This window comes from Eucyclogobius newberryi, unplaced genomic scaffold (genome assembly GCF_026437365.1).
Source record: "Eucyclogobius newberryi isolate DKJ021-1_F unplaced genomic scaffold, fEucNew1.0.hap1 SCAF_90, whole genome shotgun sequence".
Taxonomy (NCBI): domain Eukaryota; kingdom Metazoa; phylum Chordata; class Actinopteri; order Gobiiformes; family Gobiidae; genus Eucyclogobius; species Eucyclogobius newberryi.
This window is the reverse complement of record NW_027316533.1, coordinates 234193-256880: the sequence shown is the minus strand read 5'-3', so window position 1 is coordinate 256880 and position 22688 is coordinate 234193. Positions and strand designations below refer to the sequence as shown.

The following is a 22688-nucleotide window of genomic DNA, read 5'->3' as shown; positions in this document are numbered from 1 at the left end:
GGACAGACGGACGGAGGGGACAGATGGACACTTTGTACCACTGTTTGGCCCTGAGGCTAATGTGGTGATTAACTCTAAAAGGCGCCGATATCAATAATAAGAGCATTTCAATCTAGAGGGACTCACTGTGGTTGGCAATTTCAAAAAGGTCTAAGCGGGAGTGAAGTTGCCCGTGTCCATTTGGGTTTGTGCTGCGATATCAATAGAGATATTTGTAGGGCTGAAACTCACAATTACTTTAGTAGTCGACAAGTCACATGATTATTCATTTGTACATTTAGATTTCAAATACATTTAACCAAATAAAAAGGTTGAAATGTGGTAACTGAAGGCTTCTAGATGAAGAATATTTACAAATAAAGTGTATTATCGATGGAATCTAAAGTCTGAAGACCCCTGCCATGGACAATATCGATGGATACATTTGGAAACATACTTTTGGGAGCAGGGACAAAGGCCATCACAAAAAATGGATGACATAAACTGAACTGATGACCAAGGACTGGACCGACGCCATAACTCACATATGGGCAATGGAGAAGAAAAAATAATCTCAAACTGTAAATGGACCAATTTAAAATAATCTAGACTACATTAGACCACTTTTCATTCAGTTTGAAAATAATAATATGAAGTTGATTATCATTTTTGCACATTTGAATGTAATAATATCCGTCCTGGTTATTTTCTTTTGCGTTTTTGAGTTTGTATGGTCCAGATAACTACTAAGATTATCAAAATACAACTACAATTATATTTTCAAATTGAGTAGTCACGATTAGTTGATTTATCTTTGCAGCCGTAGACATTTTTATACTTTGACACAATAATCAAAGTTACATTGAAACAAATATGTTTATGTCGTAATGTATTAGTCAAACTCTGTCAAATAAAAAAAAAATAAAATATCACAGATAAAACAAGACTAAATCAGGCCAATTTAGAAAATCATGAATTGCCGACCGTCTCCAACTTTAACGTACATTTAGGAAATGGTGAACAGGATGAAACACTGACAATGCAGTGCATTTTCTAAAGCAAGATTTTTTTTCAACATCAACAGCTTTGTGGACGTGCTAGACAGACAGATGTCCTCAGTCTGTCGACTCAGCTTAATTACACCACAAAACCTGGCAGCACAAATCCAGTCACCGTCACACAACCTGAACAAGCCGAACCTCTGACAAACCAAAGCTGCAGATTCCAGACGGAGAGTAAAAGGCGTAGATAAGAGTAATAAATGTGTCGCTCGCTCAGCATGAGGTGGAGCCGGGCAGAGACAGCGACACAGGCACACAACGCCAAAATAAACATGTTTTTTCAGGAAACATTGATTTGAGGTGGAATTTTCCTCCCCAGAATAAAGGAGGTGAAAAAATATGGGCCCGTGGTGTGTCATTAAAAGGATAATGGTGCTCCTGTTTATATAAGCTTCAGCACAAATGAAGTGAACACATTAACACATGTCAGAATCGTTTTCTTTTATATTAAGAGCACAATAATCTGCTTTAACTGTTCTTTCAACAAGCACATGTTTTACTCAACCAGAGTAGGCCTCGTCAGAATATCAACACCCACATTACTGATCAACACTAAAAATATTCTCAAAACACCCCCCACAATATTCATTTGAGCAGGTATCGATGTGTATCCCATAAACAGGTCAACATTTGGACCTTACCTGGATAGTTTTAGCTTATATATCAGACGACTACATGGAAATATTAAAGAGTGTATTATTTTGTGTTTAAAAATGATTTAATTGCATAACAAAGTGATTTTTCTCTCCCCTTCTCTTTTAAAATTGTGGAAACTAAATCGGTATAAAGCCTTTTCCTTTGAAATTGTGTAAAACCGTAATGACTCTGGCTAAGTGGCCAGTAAAAAATATGAAAACTTAAAAAAAAAACACCTCACCAGCTAAGTTTCAGCACATTTCTTATGGATTGCCATGATAGCAGCTAGAAATCGTCATCAGGACAAATAAAAACTTATTTCTGCCTCCAAACGCAAACACAAAAATACAGACACTACAGCAGGTCCGAACAACAGGAATAAATGCAAACCGACCAGCCTTTAAGACAAAATGAACAGAATAGTTGGGACATATCCGAGACTAAGTATAAAAGTCAGTGTGTGTGGTCGGGAGAGGTGACGGTTGGACCAGGGGAAGTGCATAAACACAGAGGGGGAACTCAAGAGGTGAAAAGGGGAAGATGTCCTCACTTTTCGTTAGAATGAGCATCATCCACTGAAAAAGACTGTTTTAAAAGAACATTCACACATTTTCCCTCTTAGTTCTTCATTCAAGCCCCATCAATAGTCGAGCTTTCGTCACAACAGCAAAGTCCTACCTCCACTCTATGATTTTTTCTCATAATGATCAGTGTCACTGAACTCAATTAAACCAAGCCAATTAAACAACTCTACAAGAGGTCAATCAATAGACTAGATCTGAAACCCCAGTCATCTCATATCTGTGCTCTTCTAGAGATTTCTGTTTTTTAAATGCTAGTTATAGTCATAGTAGTGAGCACAGTCAAATGCACTTTAACTAAATGCACTTTAGTATTAGATTCATGTACCTTTATGTAATTTCTTGTGTATTTATTGCATCTTGTCTGATTGTGTCTGCTGTATCTGTTTTACTGTGTACTGTTGGTTTAGTGTTATATCTGGTCCATGGAAGTACAGATGAAAAAAAGCTTTGAGCTAAATCTGGTGTATTTACAGCATTGTCCCATTCAAATACATAAACTAAACTAAGAGACAAATGTTTGTTGTAGGTTATTTTCCCCACATCATCAATACAAAGATCTAGCATTGATCTTTACACAGAATAGTAAAATAATTCCCTCAAGCTGATATTTTCCAGTCACAAGAAAGGAAGCTTTACTCTGAAACCTTTATGACCTCAGGCTAGATTTTCTCTCTACAAATTAACCCGTGGAACAAGCTCATACAACAAACTCTCCCTGGCCTTAAGAATAACTGCTCTAAAACAAACGGCGACAGTCGGCCATGTTGAAGCCTTCAAATTAGGACGAGTCAATTTATATCATTTTTCCTAGTTAAAGATGAACTGAATATAAACAAATTTAACACAAAGTAGTCAAATTTCCTCTTCCGAATGTGTGAAAGCCGCTTGAAATGTTTGTACTGACAGAGGACGTCTTGATAGAAAGAAACAAGGAAGACAGAATCTTATTGATATTGATATGCAGTTGTATTTTCATCAATATAAGTAATATCTCTTCAACAAGAGCCACAAAAGAACAGAAGTCTTGACATTACACAGCAGCAGCAACTTCAAAGGTTACGGATGATTGTAATCTCGAGTCCAAACCAGTGGTCTAAATCCAGAGTTTAGACAGTTGTACAAAGAACTTTGTATCCCATAATTCCCTGGGCTAAATGGAGCAGAACAGAGAACATTCTGGCTCTTATATTGGTGGTGTTTTCAGAGGGTAAGGGCCGCTTTAGCACAAGGTGATGCTTTACTGCGCGGCTAATCACAGAGCAAATACGTTAATCTAAGCTAGTTTGTTAAGTACACGACGACAAGTATTTGAGCTCAGACAAAAGGTAAAAACAAGAGTACAAAACCATGACGAACCGGACCGCAATGAACCAGACCATAACAAACCGATTGAGAACTCAAGCGACTGCTAGTCCCTTTTTTTTTTTTTAATGCGCATGCGCACACTCACCACACTCACCCCCCAACCTCCTGTTGTTTCCAAGACGCCGCCTACCATCAAACCTCGCACGGGGCACGCAACAGCCGCTGCTACACGTGCGTTTATTAGTGCGACGGATCGCATCACATCTCTTGTCCCCGCAGATTTCTGTCTCTGAGCTCGAACACAGTCTTTCTCTGTGGTCATTTTGTACTGTACACTAAAGGAACTCGCTAAACACACACCGGCATATCAACCACGCATGTGCAGCCAGGGAAACGTGCCGCCATCCTGGGAACGAGGCTGCAGGTGTGCAGTAGCATGCAGGGAATGATTGACATGTGAACTACTCAGCTGTCCACGCCACGAGGAAAGATTGAGACTCAGATTGAACGCCAAAAATCCTCTATTATTCCTTTAACAAACCAGCCTCAAAGCAGGAATAAAAGTTGAACTTTATGCTTCATAAATACAAAATGTTTTCCACAAATTTCTTATGACTTTTTCTGATGAAGCTTCTACATGAGGTAAAGCCAGTTTGTGAGAATATATCTAACAAGTATCATTACTGAAGAAAGACAAAACACAAATTGGAGAAAAGTTGAAGCGTTACTGAAAAGTTGGGGAAAAAATGTCTTGATCTAGGCTTCAGAATTGGGTCTGTACTCAAAATATCAATATCGTGATATATCGTGATGGACGTCTTGGCAATACACATTGATACATAGATGTGTACCGTGATACTCTCAAACAACAGATTCATGATAAGGAGATAACTGAAATGGACTTATTTATAGGACAATTGTTTTCTGATATTAAGGACATTGTGAAGAACATGAAATTCCAAAATATTTTGTATTAGACATTAAAACATAAATTTATTATTTTCACAAAATAAGATAAAAGAAAATGGGGTTTTGTGTTGGTAACGGTATCAAAATCAATATCCTTTGAATCAAAATTGAGTTTAGTATTATGGGAACATCAACCGAACCTGAAGCAAAACCACACATTTCAAAACACAAACTGTCAAGAGATAAAAGGTAACACCTAAAGTCAAATACACAGCAATTCAGAATATTAAAAGAATGTGGTTATTAATCATTTCTTACCAGACTGATCTGAATTGTGTCAATAAAACATTATTAGTTCAGATTTTCCGCATTAACCGAATTATCATTATTCAGGTGTAAGAAACAAATATAATAATTTTAGAAGCAAAATTATGTATTTATTTTTTGTTCAATTTATAGCCCAAAAATAGACCTAAATGTAATAATCGTGAATAATTGTTAAATCGTGACGTTTTTTCCACACAATAATCATAACAATAACATGAGATATCGTGTCATCCCTGATTCACAGTCACAGAAACCCCAAAAGCTGGCACCAGGAGGGCCGCAGTCGCAGTGTAAATCGCGTGACAGCTGTAGACGTCCTAAGACATCGAGGACTCAACCTGTAACTCATTATTCACATGAACGAGCAGCATCTCTCCCAGTGTGGAGATGGCACCACTGCAGCGGGCTCAAGGGCATGCACACGTCGCCCGGGCAGCAGGAGCGACACACGTCTGGAGCTGGGCCACTGGGGACGTCAGGATCAACCAACCACAATAAGAAATGTCACGGGAAAACAATTCAAGAAGCGTGAGAGGGAAGGCGGGAAGGAGGGAAGCTTTTGTTTAAGAAGTTATGGCTGCTCGGGTGCTTTTTGGGTGCAGATTTATTCATGTCATTACCGTATTTTCGGGACTGTAAGTCGCACCAGCCTAAAAATGCATAATAGAGAAGAAAAAAACATATATAAGTTGCACTGGAGTATGAGATGCGGTTGTAAGTGTGAAAATAACAAATAATATCACATATAAGTTGCTCCGGAGTACAAGTATATAAGTACAAATATAAGTATAAGTCGCACCCCGGCCAAAACTATGAAAAAAGGTGCGACTTATAGTCCGGAAAATACGGTATTTTGTCCATTGAAATATTATAACATTTCAAAGTATTATTTATTCCACATTAGTCCCAATACTACAATATCAAACTCGATTTTGATACAAAAGGAACAGGCTCGATACTCCATGCCTATTTTTCACAATGACCATTACAAATTTCAACTTTTTTCAACACAAATTACAGAAATCTATTTATGTTTTGTCCCATTTATAAAAAAAAAAAATCAGGATCAATACTTGTTCCATTGAGTATCTAGTTTCGATACTAAAAGTAGTAATTTAGACAACCCTTTTCCACTAAGGGATGCACAGAAACCACTTTTTCCAAGCTTTTTACTTAGAATACTTAATTGAGAGGGGTTCCAAAACACAAGCACTTATTTCAGTGGTCGACTTATCAGTGATTCATTTTTCAATTAGTCGACTAGTCAAACAATTATTTATATTATATATTGTGAGTTTTTAAAAATACATTAGCAAAGAATACTTCAGTGTTAAGTGAACTGTTGAAGAAAATCAGAAATAGGAACGAGAACATGCATCGACCCTGGGAATCGACCCTAGCACCTTCTTTTACTGTGAAGGTATCGCTCCTTAGTATTGGTACTAGAGGGGGGGATATCACTTTATGCTACGTCTAGTAGCATAAAGTGATATTTCCGCACTTTTGATCCCGTTTTGTGCGATACTTGATCAACCAAGTCATTCACAGACACATTTTACATAATTAAATTTGGTCAGTAACACTCCCTCCTTATCGGTACCACGTTAAAAGAACAAGATCAAGCACCTGGATTAGAGTCAATATTGGTGCGTTTATAATCTCACAATAATCATTGAAATATGACACAGTGACATGCCCAGTGCTCATTGTATTTGATGTAAAAGTCAGAGGACGTGTTAAAAGTCAGCGTGAGGCGTGGACTGGGACCAGACAGTGCCAAAGGTTCACACAGGATTTAAGAGTCGATGGGCTGGAAGGATGGAGCGATGGAGCGATGTCTTACTCTGCATAGCAACAGTCGAATGCATTCATAACAGTCCAGCGAGTGTCGGAATTTACTGAGGGGGGCTGGGCACAAACTGAGCATTAAGATTCAATTATACGTCAGTTACATTATTTCCCAAGAATATCTGACCTTATTTACACTGCACGCCTGATTTGCTTTGGTTGCAGAGAGAAAAAACCAAAAGGGAAATGAAACGTGCTTACAAACACACCCATATTTTACAGTAAGTGGCAAATAGAGCTGCACAATTTGTAAATATCAAATTGGAATTTTTCTATAGACATTTTGCAACTGCGATTAGATTTGAGATTTGTGTCTGAATAGTAAGACAAACTAATACAAGACTTTCTTACACAAATCAGCACTTGTTTACACAAATTTAAACTACAAGAATTGCAGACTGACAGCTCAATATTGGGGTATCCTGATAATGATAGTGATGATAGTATGTCAACCCAAGCACTTTCTCTTTTTTTGTTACGGTATAGTGTAAAACACCAGTGTTCTCGCTGGTCTGAGGTTAAAGGATGGAGGTGGGACAAACCACCGTAGGCGGCGCTCGCAAAAAGTACTACGGCGATCACCGTGCGAGCGCCTTAGTACTTTTCGCGGTGATCTTAATACCTGGCGGTATCTTTTGAGCATGGTGAACCGCCATGCTAAAACCCTTCAGCGAGAACACTAAAACACATACTTTGAAGACGTACTACTAGTACAGTAGGTGGCGGTAAATACACCTTTTCAGTTGGCTGCCAACCACCATTAAAAGTAACACAACAACACAATGTCAATCCAACAAAAATGTGTTAAAATATGGCTTAAATCTAGGTTTATGTATCAGATAAATGTAAAATGACTGTAAAACTAATCACAAAAGCCCAGACATTTCACAATTAGATCCATTTTCCTTTTTAAAATCAGCTTTTATTAATTTTTTCCAATAAACTCAATATTCAAATTTTCTAAACAGCATTTTCCAAATTTCAATACAATGCCCACCTCTGATCTATGCAGACTTATTACTGGTATATGCCTGTAGCCAAATTGCACAGGATTAATTTTAGAAAAGCTATTGACTCACCGTAAGGTTCAAAAGTTGTGCTTAAAAAATTTTGAATGGAAAAAAACTGTCAAAATTCACAGCTGAATTTCACTCACAATGTTGCATTGACACAGGAAATCCATTCTGAGCAGATCAAAAACATTGTGGGAACCGAGAGTAGTTCCTCTTGTGTAGTACAACACTGACAACTGAACTTCCTGTCTGCAACTGACATAACATTTTTGGAGACACCCTTTCACTGCAGAGATCATCTAGAGATATCTAAGACTAAAGACTAAAGACTAAAGACTTTAGTCTTTAGACTTTAAAGACTTTAAAAGACTAAAGACTAAAGACTAGTCTTTTAAAGACTTTAGACTAAAGTCTTTAAAAGACTAAAGTCTTTAAAGACTAAAGACTAAAGACTAAAGACTAAAGACTAAAGACTAAAGACTAAAGACTAAAGACTAAAGACTAAAGACTAGACTTTAGACTTTATTGCTCTAGGGGGCGTTCTCGCAAGTTCCATTTTATTCGATTTCGGGCCGGGCCGAGCCGATCGCGTCTAAACCCCCATGTGTGACTTTTCATCGATGTTCAGAGGGTCAAAATGCCCGAGTTGTGGCAGAAAACCATGAATGATAATGATAATAAACCAATGGCTCATCGCATTCCATGGAAGCGTTCCATGGAATGAATTCCATGGAAGCGTTCCATGGAATGAATTCCATTCCATGGCTCGAGCCAAATATTCAATTAAATTTATTTTTGTAACACCCAAAATCACAACAGCAGTTGCCTCTGAGGGCGACAGTGAAAAATGAATCAACAATGTCTGTGGTGGCGAGGGACGATGTCCCAGAGTCCTCTGTTCTTAGACCCTCCTTCTCGACCAGGAAAAACTACAAAAAACCTCCATGGGAAATATATACTACTCTTCATGGCGATATGAGATTAATACAATTTTCCGTAATATTGTAAGCAAAGAAAATTGCTCTATGGAACAAATAGGTGGCTTATCTTAGAAAAGCTACACTAATAATAGTAATTATGGTTTTGGATTAGTAAAGTTAAAACTACAGGGATGACATGGAGTAGAAACAGAATAACAATCTACTCACTTGAACTCACTTCAATCCAGAAGCTGCTCGTTTGTCCAGATGTTTATCATGTCTGTTGTATTATTATATGATAAGATGTGTGTAAAATTACAGTCTTGAAGTTACAGGAAATGCAGAGACTCAACTCAAAAAACCTGATCCACCGTTTGTGGAATCTGCTTCCTGCTCATCTATTTCAATCCAGCATTTGTCTCTAGAGTCATGTCATCTGACGTCACTTTCAAAAAGTGATTAGGGCAGGGCATATTAATCGTTACATGGAACACATTTTGGTTCCTGGAATACATTTTCGTTCCTGATAGTGGTTGACAAAGGTTTTACAAATGTGCTGTAGATGACATTGACAGAAGGTATGAAAGTTTAAGGATAGGACCAGATAAGGCAGAGATATTAACTATAGAACAGCATAGATACAAAGTTTACCTGCCGTCCAAAGCAAACTCACATTGCTGGTCCTTAAAAATTTCATAAAAGAAGAAATAAATCCAATTACACTCAATATATTTAATACTTGAAACATATGCAAATATTGGTAATCAAACATTTATAAAACGTTATTGGGTTCTACTGCCTATAATACATGCCAATGACAAAATTAAATCATTAAAGACCAGTGTGGTTAAGCCATTTGCACTGACATCTTGCCGGAGCATCATTGTATGTTTTATGGCAACGAATCATCAAGACAACATTTGGTGCTGACAGTAAAGCTTACCGCTGCAACTTTAGCAGTGCGCGGCTGTCACACTGAAACACAAAAAGTCCAATCTCTGCTAAGCCGGCAAAGGCCTCGGGGACTTACAAATGGCATCAATAAAGACTGACATTAATGAGTTGTGACATGTGTCATCTGAACCAGCAATTTTCAAAGCTTCTCAGGGTTTTCGGCTTCCATTGCACTGCTGACGTAAAACACATTAGATATTAATTATAGGATATAAGACGGAACAGCAATGTCATATTTGCCTGTGTGGTTTGGGTGCGTTAAGAGAGATAACCTCCCAAAGCGCTTCATTATCATGTCAACTGAATATTACTCAATTATAGTTGGGTTAAAGGAATAATAGAGGGTTTTTCACCGATTTGAGAACTCAAGCGACTAACCTTTTTTTTTTTTTTTTTTTAAATGCGCATTTGCACACTCACCCCCCACCCCAACCTCCTGTTGTTTCCAAGACGCCGAATCCCATCAAACCTTGTGCGGGAGCACGCAACAGCCCCACTGCTACACGTGCGTTTGTTTATTAGTGCGACGGATCACATCGCATCTCTCGTCACTGCAGATTTCCATCTCTTCTGAGCTCGAACACAGTCTTTCTCTGTTGTCATTTTTGTACTGTACACTGGAGGAATTCGCTAAACACACACCGGCATATGAACCACGCATGCACAGCCAGGGAAACGTGCTGCTATCCTGGGAACGAGCCAGAACGAGGCTGCAGGTGTGCTGTAAGACGCAGGGAATGATTGACATGTGGGAGAACTACCCGGCTGTCCACGCCACGAGGAAATGAGACTCAAGAGTGCGCACCAAAAATCTCTATTATTCTTTGAAGTTAAGTCCGAACGTTGCCAGAACAAATCAGAAAGAGTTTAAAAATCTATGATTTATTAATAGCAGTAAATATAGTAAATGTACAGATGATCCTTTAAGGCAATACTGCTAATATCAATAATATCACATGCATATAATAATTTGTTCTCAAACTTTTCAGAAGTATGAAAGTACCAAAACTATTTTTGGTCTCAATTAGGAATATTTCAGGTCTAAACTATGTCTAAAAATTGATTACACCATCGCTACAGTAGCATTAGAACATAAAAAGGAAGAAGTGGATACAATGGACTCTAAAATTAAATTAAATTAAATTAAATAGACACTAGTACTGCAGAGGAATCTGCGTCCCAGAGGAGTCCTCTGCACCATGAGGCTGCTGGGGCCTGGTCCTGGTACAGGTTTGGTGTCTGCCTCATCTGTCCTCTGGGCCTGTGTGTCCTGTGGCTGAAAGCTCACTGCTCCTGGAACAGACGGCTCCTCTGATGGTGCTTCCCCAACTGGTTCACAGTAGTCAGCCTTGTGTATTTTACCGGGTGTGTGTATTTGGGGGCATTTGTATGTATATATATGTCAGTTTTGAATAGGCAGGGTGCCCCGGCCTCTAAGTTAAATTTTCTTCATAAATATTGTGTGTGCTTTTATTCAGGAGCGTTGAATAGCTCGAAAAGTACTGTAAGTTAAACTAGAGTGAGTGGATGGTATTAAAAATCAATTATACTTACTTGCAATAATGTGGTTGACAAAAGTGAAACCAAGCATTATAGATAAAGCGGTTTTCATGATTTGTTTCACAGATGAATTGAGCATAGAGAGAAGTAGAACAGTGCATTTTACTGCAGCGTTTGCAGAAAATTATTCATTCATCAAATTAACAGGAAATATGAAACAAAACAAACTTACAAATGCCCAGAACCGCCAGCATATGTTTATAAGGCTTTTTATAGACAACATGGACATTTAAAAATTACAATGCAAATAAAATTACTAACAACTATAAACCTATATTGTTCCCGTACGAGCACCTGGCCGACTGTGTGTGGGCCAGGTGGTTGTGCGGGCCAGGTGGTTGTGTGGGCCAGGTGGTTGTGTGGGCCAGGTGGTTGTGTGGGCCAGGTGGTTGTGATATGGGCACGTAGGTTTGTTTTTAATGCATTGAAAAGCGCTTTATAAAATGAAGAAGCTCACGTACCACAGTTTGAGAAACTCTGGTATAGAACAGGGCACAACGCAACTTTTCTGTCAAAATATTAAAACTGTTCATTCATAAACAGAACAGTCCAAGTAAAAGTGCAGTACAAATATTCTTCTAAAGTATGTGTGTTGTATTGTTTATGTATTGTATATTGTAGGTCATGAGGTACAAAGACTCCATATAAAATGAGAGGAATTAGCCTTGGCTCTTTGCATCCATATTTACCACAGTGCTGTTTTGACTAGCCAGGAAAACAGGCCTTCAAACTGGGTTAGGGGAGCTGCATGTCCCTGAGGCGGCCATCGCTGGAGTGGATGTGACAGCGGGGTGCGGAGAGGGGGGCGGGGGCTGTTCTGGCTGAGTTTTGCCCTAATATGGGCAGGGGCCTGGGGGGAGGGCACAAGAATGGGAGGGCTGCTATTGTCGGCTGCACACTCGTCTGCTCAGGGACCGCGAGTCTAAACACTTCACACTGCACAGACTCTGGACTCTGGAGAGGGCCAAATTAAATACTCAAGGCAAAGGTAGAAATAGTTTGAAGTCAACACTCTTAAAAGGAGCTGTACTGATTGAAAATCAAGCCCTATATTTCAGTTTTCCTTGACAGTCATGTGTTGCATTGAAAGTACAAATACAAGTAATGGCAAAGACTAAATAAAAAGGTGTTTTCCCCCTTTAGGTTTTGTGTTTTTTGTAATGTGGTACGTGTGCCATAAGACCCTCTACAATTCGATTTGTTTGGCCTCATTGGACAGTTTCTTGGTAAGAACTACTGTAGTAATGATGGAGGATGGTTAAGCCTAGTTCAGACTGATGGTTTTATATAGAGTTACTATAGTCAGGATCTTTGGGCCAATCACAATCATCTGAAATTTTGATCTGCCGATACCGATCACATTGACGTTGTGCTTACAAAATATATAATTTTTCTAATAATAAACATAAGTTTGTAATAAATATACATAAATTTAATTTCCATAATTTATTATATGTATTAAAAAAGGCTTTTGATAATATGAAGTTATCTAGTTTATAGGATTTTCCTTGGCAATTTTAGGCTCTAATGTGCTTCTGCTCATCAATTTACCGCATGGGTTAAATACTTCATGTCCATGTTTTGCCGCGGTACATCTGGCGCAGCCAAAGAGAGTGGATATGGGAGCAGGCTTTTATCCTCTAAGCAGTGTGGACAGTTTGAGGAAGGAGAGCAGCGAGGACGACTTATGTGCTGTGCCACTTTCAAACGAGACTTTGACAAAACCATGAAGTGCTTTGCACTTTCACTTTCTGTCTGCAGCCATTTGGTGACTCTGCAGCTTCAAAAAGCACATTTTCTCAGCAAAATAAGATGCAATGGGCTTCTCTGTGTTGTCCACTCTGGGAGCAGGCGGTGGCTACATCCCGGACATAAAGAACCAGAGTCCGTTTTAACCAAGAGGGTTTCATAGGAAGCTTAAACAACACAAACTGCTGTAACTTACAGATCATCTAACTCAAGGCAAATGTGATCGGAATGTCTGATTGGCTCATTTGGCAGATCACAATCACGTGAGTTTTGCCAAGATCATGATCCAATCGATCGGAGCACCTCTAGTTTTATACCCAGTATTGATCCGGTGACATTTTTTGTAAGTGGTTCTTGGTGTGGACGGTTTGAGAACCACAGATATAGAATATATTGCTATGATATAACACAAATGTAAACATTATACATTTCCCTTTTACAATGCCTTGACCATTTTGGTACAAAATGAAAGTGCTTAATAACAGTTAATTCTTCATGTTGAACACAAACGCACTGAACAAAAATATGAAGGCAACACTTTTATTTTTGCTCCAAAGTTTTAGATATAATTTTTTTTCTATACACAAAATAAAATTAATATGAATAATTCATTCCACCTCACAGGTGTGGCATATTAAGATGCTGATGAGATGTTATTGCACAGGTGTGCCTTAGACAGGCCACAGTAAAAGGCCCCTCCGACATGTTCACTGGCTTTCTTGAAGAGGTCACTGGGGGCATCAGAGAACCAAGAACAGAATCTGGTGTGACCAAAAAGGCAGCTGAAGTTGCTGGATATTGATAGGAACTGGAGCATGCCGTTGTATACGCCGATCCAGAGCCTCCCAAACATGCTCAGTGGGTGCATTGTCATGCAGCAACATTTGTGCAATTATATTCTCACAGCAAAGACAGTTTTAGCATTGTACTTTCATTCCGTCTGGACAAAATTTGTATTTGGTAACATGATAGCATTATTTGTTTTTGCCTAATCAAACAATGTATATGGTGTAGATGGCATTTTTGTGTTTTTCATGATGGATTTAATTTATAAAAAGGCACAATAAACATATTATATTGGGGGAAATGGCAACAAATGTCAGCAAAGACAAACTTGAGTCCTTTAGCAGCTGTGCCCACTATGTATATATTATTATTTTATTGTCCAAAACATTTGTGTCAACTGGATAACAGGGAGTGCGTTTTGAGAATATATACTTACTTCATCCAATAACAAAACCTATTATAGAATCACTCAAGTGCCGTTTTACTGTCAAGTTAAAAGTTAAAAGTGCCATAAAGAAAAATGTTGACAGCCACAACCACAGCCACAGCCACAGCCACACCTCCAAACTCACTTTCTGATGTGAAAAGGCACTTCTTTCCCTGATCATCCTCAGCCATCTGCTCCTTCTGCCCACACGCACGTTTGCTCGTTACAGACTCAGCACTATCCTCCTCCTCCACATCTGGCCTCCACTAAAACCCCACTCAGAGGGATCCTGACAGCAGCTACACATGCAAACAACAAAACATGTCTGAACAGCAGCTAACGCAATATCAAAAGAAATCAAAAACAGTATAGTTGGGTGAAATGACACAATAAGCCACTCAAATAAACAGAAATAAACAAAAAATTGTACTTAGATTTTAAATAACTTGATAAATGCAACTTGATATGATCTCTGACAGCCATTTAGCAGTTCAAGTCACAGTTAGAATATATAGGAACCAATGGTCAATAAGGTCTGCTGGTATTTTTAAGCCAAAACATAACAGATTTTGATAATTTACCACAAATTAGGCAATTTGAAACTACTACAAACTTATCCACATATTACCATTGAATGCAGCACTCCCTTCACACTTAAGTTTTCAAATAGAGCTTTAGGAGTATTCAATAGGTGCCAGGTCGGCCAAAACTAAATATTGGCTTGTGTTGGAGACTTAAAAGTCGATAGACCCTCAGATCAGGCTGATATTTGCACTTTTTAGCGTATCTCTTGTGAATGCTAGAACACGGAGAGCGGGACAGGCCTCACGGGAACAATAGAAGAATCTACATGGAGTTGGAAAGTTAAGGAAGGCGGCTGGTATTCGAAGGCTGTCCGTAGTGACCAGAGCTGCCTGGAGAGTGGAGGGAGCGCGGGCGTCAAAATTCCTCCTCCGTCGAGCTCAATGCCACTTCTGTTCTGTGCAGCATGTCAAAGGCAGAGCACACACAGAGGTCGCCATGTCTGAGTGTGACTGAGCCCTGTGTCAAAGCAACGCTAAAGAGGCCCGGCATCGAGGAACAGTCACTACCACGCTTTGAATCTACACTCAATTGAAGTACACCGAGAAGCTATTAGGCAGTAAATCATGCTCTAATACACGGCTTTGGGAGGATGTATACACTATATCATATATTCAACACGTTTAAAAGTTTCGCATGTGCAAATATAGAGTATAAAACGACAAAATATTGACATGATTGTTGGCACTGTGACTAAATTTGGCGAGCTTCATGAAATCAAACTATCTGAATGAAAAAGTAATGATATTGTCACATAAACAGCCAGATATAAAGTACTATAATATGTAGTTTGACTTAAATTACTTATTGTTGCTGCCTACAATTCACATAATTATTATTTTTTAGTACTCATGTTAATATTGTGTCCAGAATAATCTTTATTATTGACCAAATAATGTCTACATCCCTAAGTGAGTGACACGCTGCAGTTGTTTTTTCCTTCTTATTGGTCCATCACAATTACAATATGGGTCTGATATTGAAAAGAAACAAAAAATACAATCAGTAAAACATCTTCCTCCAAACTAAATCTGAACTGTGCTTTTCACTGACTTCTCGTCGACAACTGTATCTAGCCCCCGATTACAGTTCTCGTAATTGCACAGCCCAACTTTAAATAGTCTCATATACTGTAATCAGAATATTATGTGAAGATAAAAGAAGAAAAAAAAAATAAAGGTTTAAATGCTTTGACAGAGTAACACACCTGACGCCGGTCGCATTGGTCACACATAAAAGTTGCAGAAGACGACAGAGACAGAAACCAACCAGAAACAGGTGCATTAGAGGAGAAGAACGAAGAAGAAGAGGAATCTCAACATTTGCTGTGCGACTGACCACACACACAGCAAGAAGAACACCACCTTTTTACATTTTAATAAATATAACAAAAAATGAATCACTACTAATGGTTCCAACAAGCCATCTACCCGGTCAGTGGAAGCAACAAAGTAATTCAACAAAAATGACAAACCAAATCCAACAGTTCAAGGAAGGCAGTAAAGAAGTAATACCGTATTTTCCGGACTATAAGTCGCACCTTTATTCATAATTTTGGCCGGGATGTGATTTATATACTTATATTCCAGAGCGACTTATGTGATATTATTTGCTATTTTCACACTTGCAACTGCATTTCATACTCCAGTGCGACTCATATATGTTTTTTTCTTCTCCATTATGCATTTTTGGGCTGGTGCGACTTATACTTGTACTATACGGTACATTCGTTTGATTAAAAAAAAAGTGTCAAGTCTGCTTCATACTCAATCGTGTATTGTCACATTTAGGAATGCGCCGATACGGATTGTTTTTAGCCGATATTCCCTGATACAAAGACGACATGACAATTAGTTGTAGCGACACATTTTTTTCTAATCCGACAATGCAGAGTCGCAAATTCCACTCCAGGTTTTCCAGGATGCGTGGGAACCCTGCTCCATCAGCAAAGTGAATCCAGCATGATCCCGGCTCAGAGCAGCATCAGCTGAAAGTACCACATGCGCCGCTGCCTTTGATTACCAGAAGAATTCTAACATCAACAAATTGTGATTACGCGCACATACCTCCAGAATTTAATGGACGACGAGCCCATCCGAGTGATCCGAGTGATTGTTTTAACGGGATCAAATGAGAGCATTCTTTACAGTGCCGAGGGGAGGTCTGTGACTGTACCAACGCTGCGGGTGGGGCACGGGAGAGAGTAAAGAAAACAAACCTATTTCAGTGCAGCGGCCTGTAGCGCTGACTCAAGGCTCCACGTTTGGACTCAGATGATACTTGACCCTTCCCGTCCGTCAGCGCCTGCGTCCGTTTTCCTGACCCGAGCTGTGACGAGTGCTCTAGGTCAGTCACTGGAGAATTTTAAATGAGACATGTTGTTCTAATGTTTTTTCCCCAGGTAGCTAGTGTTGTAAACTGCAATATGAGCTAAAGCGTATTAGCAACAAAAACTCATTCTTTGACTTCCCGTTCAAAACTGCAGAACTGGTAAGTCTTAAAAGTGGCATTTAATTGTAGAAAACTGCATATTGTCATTTGGCTTTATGTGACATTTTAGAGTGTACATTTTCTGAGCAGGGCAGGACACTAAAGGATTTTAACTCAAACATAAAAGAATCGATGAAAATACAACTTTGACTAAACTAATAATGAGGAAACACTGTTGTAACAAGGTTAAAAGCTGATTAACGGCAATTTTGCATTTCTCCTTTAAAGAATATAATTCCTGAAACTTGGGACTAGACTGGGACATTGACAGGATGTGAAAAAAGTGAAAAGTAAACGGGAAATGCACGGGGCCACGAGGAACGCATATATTTAACACGGAAAAGTAATGAGTCATGAGCGCTTCCAGGTTAAGATTCAGATTTAAGACCTAAGCCACGTTAAGTAGTGAGATTTGTTCAGGTTGAATGTTTCATGGTGTTAGAGAAGAACAATCCGCTAGTCCAAATGTTAATTTCAATTATAACGTTACTTAAGTGCAAAACATATTTAAAGATTGTGCCATATACAAAGCAAAAATCAATGGTACTTTTCACAGACATTCCACATGTGTCTGATAATTAAACTAATAAACTCAACAAATGAGTCTACAGACATTAATACATTTATTTTGGATTGACATTGTCTCACTATCTTAATTGGGAAAACATATTGAGTTGAATTTTTGTCAATATTGCCCACCTCCATGTCCAAGTACTTTTACATACAGTGCAGTTGTGGTTCTGTGAGTGCAGTTTGGGTCACATGGTCAGATCATAAATACTGAAAAGTTTCAGGCCACTGGAACGGTCACAGCCTTTTAGTCACCAAATTGATCGGCAAGTCTTTAGTCAACCAACAATTTCAACCCAAGAATTTACATCACAATTTCCTCTAATTGAATATTATGTTCAGATATTTGGAATGTGTAGTAGGACAGTCCCTGAGCTAGACTCTAATTTTATAGTCATATGATGAAATATAATCCAAAAAGGGCCTTACAAATTACAAAACAATATTTGTTTTTCAGTTCATGAAGCGCTACTTTGGTTCATTGTACATTGAGAAAACGACACGTTCCTTGTAACATTTATGTCAAAAAAATATGGGCAGCAGCTATTTCAATACAAGCAGCAGGTACTGGTCTGTCTGGGGAAACATTGCATCGCTGGAGGCAGCTTCTCACTGCGAGTGTCTAACCACAGTAGTGTGAGAACATGGGTGTGAGAGATGCCATATCCTGTTTTTCAATTCTACTCAAACTTCACACAGACGGCCCTGCAGCTCATTCATTCTCTGCCAACTTTCATGTGCTTCATGTGCAAGAAAAAAATAAAGGTTTAAATGCTTTGACAGAGTAACACACCTGACGCCGGTCGCATTGGTCACACATAAAAGTTGCAGAAGACGACAGAGACAGAAACCAACCAGAAACAGGTGCATTAGAGGAGAAGAACGAAGAAGAAGAGGAATCTCAACATTTGCTGTGCGACTGACCACACACACAGCAAGAAGAACACCACCTTTTTACATTTTAATAAATATAACAAAAAATGAATCACTACTAATGGTTCCAACAAGCCATCTACCCGGTCAGTGGAAGCAACAAAGTAATTCAACAAAAATGACAAACCAAATCCAACAGTTCAAGGAAGGCAGTAAAGAAGTAATACCGTATTTTCCGGACTATAAGTCGCACCTTTATTCATAATTTTGGCCGGGATGTGATTTATATACTTATATTCCAGAGCGACTTAATATTTGGCCTGTCAAGTCGTTTGCTCTTTTCACTCTTCTGCTGTTTGTTTCTCTACATCACAGGTTTGGAAAACTTCACACAATCAGCCTTAAACCTAGCAGTGACAGATGAGGCTGTTTACGTTTGCGGCACACATAAAAATGGAAGACAAATATGGTTAAAACCACCTCACAGGAACCTACAAAAATATACGCACGTCTATGCATCACTTGCATTTATTTGACTTCCAGTTATTACAACTTATTCAAATTATAGCCCAAAGAAAGTGGAAAATGGACTTGAATGCAAATCCTTCAATAACGCACTTTGAAAAGAAGGATTTAACTGATTGCGATAACTCAATTCACATTTTTATTTGAAAGTCTAAAAGAATGTGGTCAACATGCTAGCATTAGTTGGTGTTAAGTTTAAGTTCTTTCTTCTACATTTCATTAATAGGTATAACGAAATGATATAAAATAACGAAATTGTATAAAATGTTCTGTGGTCCCCCAAATGACAAGATCAAAAGGGGAACTTCTTTGTGACAAGTATTTATTTACCAAAGTGTGACACAAAGGCGTCAGACCCAACTGCTTTTTAGACAGCAGAAACAACATTGTCCAAGGGCCTTAGAGGCAGCTATAAATACATGCATTATTTGTCTTTGGCAAAGTGCATGTCCAGGTCAAATCCTTTAAGCATCTACACTATACAAAATTAAATGTTAACTATATTAGATCTGGAAATAATAAGACTAAAAAACAATAAAGTACATTTATTTATATCACATAAAATACGGAATAAATAGACATTTGAGACAACAATTCTTGCAATTGGTATCAGTGTTCTCGCTGGGCTGAGGTTTCCCACCGCCATTGAGGATGGCGGTGTCCCATTGAAAAAGACTAAACTTCTGGTGTATCATCAGCTTTTACTGTACTTATTTAAATGATGTGTCTCTACGCCATGTTTTCACATCTCTTTATGTAATACACTGGCGTAGGATAATGTCAGAGGTACTGAGCACAGGAAATATCATATTTTGTGTCTTGACGCAAGTGCAGAGCATTGATAAACAGGATAAAGTGCTATGCTAAAGTGTGCTAGCTTTGTTTTGCAGAGTATATTGGCTGAACAAATAAAGTCATCAGTTAAAACTTAGATTCTAGAAAATCATAATCTAATGTGTTGGCACACCGCCCACTGCTACTAAGTGAGACCAGTTAGACCAGGGGAAACCTCAATAATAGTCTCTTCAATTAATGAATAGATCGTCTTTAGGGCCTCTAATGTGGCACAAAGGTATGTCAGCCTGTGCAGCAAATATGCAAACTATTTCAACTTGCTCCAAGACAGATCAGGTTCATCCACAACAGCCATTGTGCATGTTTAGGTCACATAATTTAGCCCCGCATTCCAGAAATGCTACAATTACAGCCTGGCAAACTTAAGTGCAAAACACACACTTGCGAACACACACACACACACACACACACACACACAGGGGTTGGAGACGCAGCTGTTGCCGTACGTCGACTTCAACAAAAGAGTGCCATTACAGCTCGAGAACTGCACTAAAACACATTTCATTTATAACCAAGAGCTAGTCTTTTCAAATGAGTGCATTATCATTGAACAGAACTGTGAGGCATGTGTAATTAAACACATAGAATATAAGAGAAACCTGTAATCATTCCTAAAATAACAAATAAGCCAAACTGCAATTGGCAATCTAAGTGTTCAGTGTGTACATCATGGAATAATAATAGTTTCTGAAGTTGTAAAAGCATAAACATAAACTGAAATAAACCCGTCATTGCTCCCGTCTACTGCTCCTTTCTGAGAATGTATTTCTAGATATTTAGTACAACGATTGTAATGTTAGCAAGATCTATGTAGAGATCTCTTCTATGCTGCATGCCACTCCAATGAGAGCAGTTTGTCAAGTTGCAGAAACCATGACGCCATTCTTAACGCATGCAATGAAGGACCTATGATGAACCCATACAACACGTTTCATAGTAGCTCCCGTCTACTCCTCCGAAACAGGCTTACATTTGATGTTAGTAGTCTAAACTTAGACATTTGGTGGGTTCCTAAGGTCTAATTCTCCCCCAGTTTTAAAACAAACAATGAATTGGTGTAATTTATACTATCAATCACATAATAGCAAGTCTACTAATACTACGTGGCAAACTCATTTTCAACAAGGATTACATCACCAGATACACCATGATTTCAAATATGTTCATTAAATATTAGAGTACAAAACCCCCCTATAGTCTAAAATTCACCCCAATAGTCTAAAACAGGCTGAAAAATAATTAAGATGAATAAAAATCATGCTATAAACACTATTCAATCTGTCAATTGTTGATTAGTAGAGGTATAACAAGTGATATATTTACTCAAAATATACATACATACAAAAATTGCATTCAAGGATTGCCGACTTGTTTATATGAAATAATCATATAAACAAGTCTACTATTTGGATTACACAGACTCTAAAACACGTGTCGAAAGACCAGTAACGTGATTAAATCAAAATGTAAAAACACTGCAAGATTCTAAACAATATTATACTTCTTTCATAAATATCCTCTATTCAGAAGCATCCAGTCACCATAATTCAGTCTATATTTGGCTTATTTGGTTAAAGAATAAATAAATAATACGTGTACAAGATACTTACTAGTTTGAATAGCATGTGAAATACAATGTGAAATACTATGTGAAACACTATGTGAAATAAAGCTTGCTGTCTTCAGGGCCAAAGTTACACAAATAAACAGAAGCAGAAGTGAGTGCATTGATCCTGCTTTCAAGATAAAGACACTAAAACCAGCTGCTGTTGTGTGGTTAAGACAAAAGGCCTTTTCTAACGCTGCGGAAATTCACATATTCAGGCCATAAACTGTAGACTTTAGCTCGAGGCACCTGCTTACATTCGTACAATAGTTTGATGACAGATCCTGCAGAGCTATGCGACACGAATGCAGTGATTTTAACCACAAAAAGCTAAAAATCGACATATAAACTGGCACCAATTGCTCTTGTTACATTTAATACAAACTTGATGCACGATCGAAGCGTAACGTTTTGAAGAAATGTGGATTTTTGCCACTTTGGCTAGTGTTTTGGGGCTAATTTCAAGCTAGCCAACAACTCATCCAACATGCAGTATGTGAAAATGCTACGCTAACGTGGTAAAAACATGATTCAACAGGCGTTTTCAAGACATATTTAAGTCCAGCTTGCGCAAAACCAATGCATGTTATGTTTTAGTCCTGTAATTGTGAATAAATTAGTCCGCACAGTTACGTTTCCTCCCCGGCATCTCTTTCCATGTGAACTGTACATTTGACAGTCCCTGATTTGAGCGCTTAAGCCGCACACAAAGTTCCTAAAACCAACCTTAACGCGGACGAAACTTGATAAAAGTCGACAACTCACCGGTATGTGTCTTCTGGGGGTAGTTTGTCGGGAAATCACAGCTGGATTCTCAGTGGAAGCGGGGTTTTTAATCGATCTTTGCCGCTAAATGTGCCAGACACGCAACACTTCTCCTCCCTGCGTCCAAACCGAGGAGGAAAAAGTTCAGTCCGCAAGACCCGCCCTCTGACGTTCGTGATTGGTCAATATCATAGGGACGGTGTGTCAAGAAGCCAATCAAATCACGCATTGTTCTGTCTCTGACCAATAGACGTGTACCTAATATGTTCCGACATAAATAAATGTTCAAACAATTAATATAAAGAAAAGCAATGATTAGAACACATATTTTGCTAGTTTATTGTATATTGTGCATTAAAACCAA

The 22688-nt window shown here is 38.5% G+C and overlaps 1 protein-coding gene across 1 annotated transcript in view; it reads right to left on the bottom strand.

Moving 5' to 3' along the window:
- fam49a (family with sequence similarity 49 member A) overlaps positions 1 to 22462 on the bottom strand; it is a 36629-nt gene extending 14167 nt beyond the window's left edge. Inside the window, exon 1 of the mRNA XM_072439543.1 lies at positions 22325 to 22462. The gene's annotated coding sequence lies outside the window, so the exon portion shown is untranslated. The remainder of the gene's footprint in view (positions 1 to 22324) is intronic.
- Between the last annotated feature and the right edge of the window lie 226 nt (positions 22463 to 22688).